Source organism: Taudactylus pleione, unplaced genomic scaffold (genome assembly GCF_031769625.1).
Source record: "Taudactylus pleione unplaced genomic scaffold, aTauple2 ptg000268l, whole genome shotgun sequence".
In the NCBI taxonomy this organism is placed as follows: Eukaryota; Metazoa; Chordata; class Amphibia; order Anura; family Myobatrachidae; genus Taudactylus; species Taudactylus pleione.
Genome location: NW_028284670.1, coordinates 582,553 through 585,053, shown reverse-complemented (window position 1 = coordinate 585,053; position 2,501 = coordinate 582,553). Strand labels below are relative to the sequence as shown.

General features: G+C 53.8%; 1 pseudogene; it reads left to right on the top strand.

The window, feature by feature from the left end:
* The first annotated feature begins 1,330 nt into the window (after positions 1–1,330).
* LOC148513807 (U2 spliceosomal RNA) lies at positions 1,331–1,430 on the top strand (annotated as a pseudogene).
* Positions 1,431–2,501: the final 1,071 nt, after the last annotated feature.

Here is a 2,501-nt window from a genome sequence, read left to right as displayed (position 1 = left end):
CAGGGCCGTAGCTAGGGTAGTGCAGCCAGTGCCATGGCATAGTGCACCACAGGTCAGGGGGCGCTGTTTTGGCCTGTCAAATTTCTGTTTATTATAATTCTCACTTGTAGTTTCCTCTTATTTCATCCCCAGCATCACCTGGCCTCTCCTATCTCTTCCCTGGCCCTTCCCCATGAGGCCATGGCTCTTTTTAGGGTGTATTATGGGCCTGATTCAGCTCTGAAACAGGGCCCTTCTACCTGTTTTTGGAGCGTCCTCATGGACGCTCGCATAGCTGTGGGTTACCACCCACAGCTTATGCGAGCGTCCATGATGATGGTCGCGATGGTCAAAGACCATCGCAACCATCGGGCTTGCGACGAGACCCTGCGGTAGGGTCTCGCTGCCGCAAGCCCAGGAGTGATTTTGGCTCTATCAGAGCCAAAGTCACTCCCACTGACATCATTACTGATGTCAGTGGGGCTGGACTCAGATGGTAGGCATTCCCATGGGAACGCCTCCATCTGGCAGCCACACCCCTGGCACGCCCACCAAAGGGGTCGTGCTGTCAGTCACCATCGACAGCACACCCCCTTTGGTGCGAGCCCCCAAGCAACGTATTTCTCGTCGCTCGCCGGGTCTCGCGCATGCGCACGACGGAGCTCCCTCCATCATGCGCATGCGCATTCGCCAAACATCGACCCGCTTGCGAGCGAACTTCCCTCGCGAGCGGGTCTGAATGACCCCCCATGTCCCTTGAGGGGGGCACCAATGCTCTTTCTGGTACAGGGCACCAAAAAGTTTAGTTATGGCTCTGCACTGACCCTCTGCGAATTGGCCTTCTTCAGCAAGGATCGCTATTCTGCTTATACGCACACAGCGCAGTCGCTAATATCAGCGGTGATATGCAAATAATTGCATTTGCATTGTGATCGCAGCCTGACATAAGGACGCCCACTTCCCCATACTCACATCCGTATACTTTGGCAGCATCAGACCCATACACACAGTTAAAGCAGGGTCAGACCGCACTCAGGAACTGCTCACTTCAGCGCACGCTATCAGGCCTCAGGCTGTGTATGATATCGCAGTGGCTAATTTACGCACGCCCCTGCAACGCCATTGAAACGGACTGGCACGCCTGCTTTCACCTGACCACCCCACCGTCACCACCCACAAACGGCACTTCCTGTCAATCACTCTGCCATGGGTCTGCGTCACCATAGCAGCGGCCAGTCCGCGCATGCGCACTGTGAAGCGTACGCATGCGCTGTGCAATATAATGGGTCAATTGTGTGTGCAATAGCAACTGCGATCCACGGCCCTGTACCCCTTCTTCTCCAATACACTGATCGCTTCTCGGCCTTTTGGCTAAGATCAAGTGTAGTATCTGTTCTTATCAGTGCTGACTGACTGGACTGTGACTACACTCGGGCTCCAGAGGACCTGCTGCCGCATTTTTTCTGGACCTGCACCGGCCGAGGAAGCTGAAAGAGGACTGCTGAGAGGAAGAAGGATTCGACTTGCCGAGGGTTAGACTTGCTGCTCTGCCCTCTGAAGAAGCGACTGCCAAGCTCCGACCAGCGTCCCCCAGACTGCCGACTGCGACGAGGAAGGACTACAAGTAGCAGAGGGTCAGACTTGTTTGCTCTGCCCTCTGTGAAACCGACCTCCGACCAGCGACGACCAGACCCTGCGACGAGGAAGGACTTCGACCAGCATTGGGCTAGACTTGTTTGCTCTGCCCTCTGCGAAGCCGTCTCCCGACCTCCGACCAGCGGCGACCAGACCCTGTGTGCTACGGCATGTCTGTGTAGGAGTGCCTCCTTCTGTTACGTCACTGCTGTGTGCTAAGTCATGGCTGTGTAGGAGAGCCTCCTTATGTTACATCACTGCTGTGTGTTACGTCATGTCTGTGTAGGAGTGCCTCCTCATGCTACTTCACTGCTGTGTGCTACGTCATGTCTGTGTAGGAGTGCCTCCTTATGTTACGTCACTGCTGTGTGCTACGTCATGTCTGTGTAGGAGTACCTCCTTATGTTACTTCACTGCTGTGTGCTACATCATGTCTGTGTAGGAGTACCTACTTATGCTACGTCACTGCTGTTTGCTACGTCATGTCTGTGTAGGAGTGCCTCCTTATGTTACGTCACTGCTGTGTGCTACGTCACGTATGTGTAGGAGTGCCTCCTTATGTTACATCACTGCTGTGTGCTACGTCACGTATGTGTAGATGTGCCTCCTTATGTTACGTCACTGCTGTGTGCTAGGTCATGTCTGTGTAGGAGTGCCTCCTTATGTTACATTACTGCTGTGTGCTACGTCATGTCTGTGTAGGAGTGCCTCCTTATGCTACGTCACTGCTGAGTGCTTGGTCATGTCTGTGTAGGAGTGCCTCCTTATGTTACGTCATTGCTGTGTGCTACGTCATATCTGTGTAGGAGTGCCTCCTTATGTTACATCACTGCTGTGTGCTAGGTCATGTCTGTGTAGGAGTGCCTCCTTATGCTACATCACTGCTG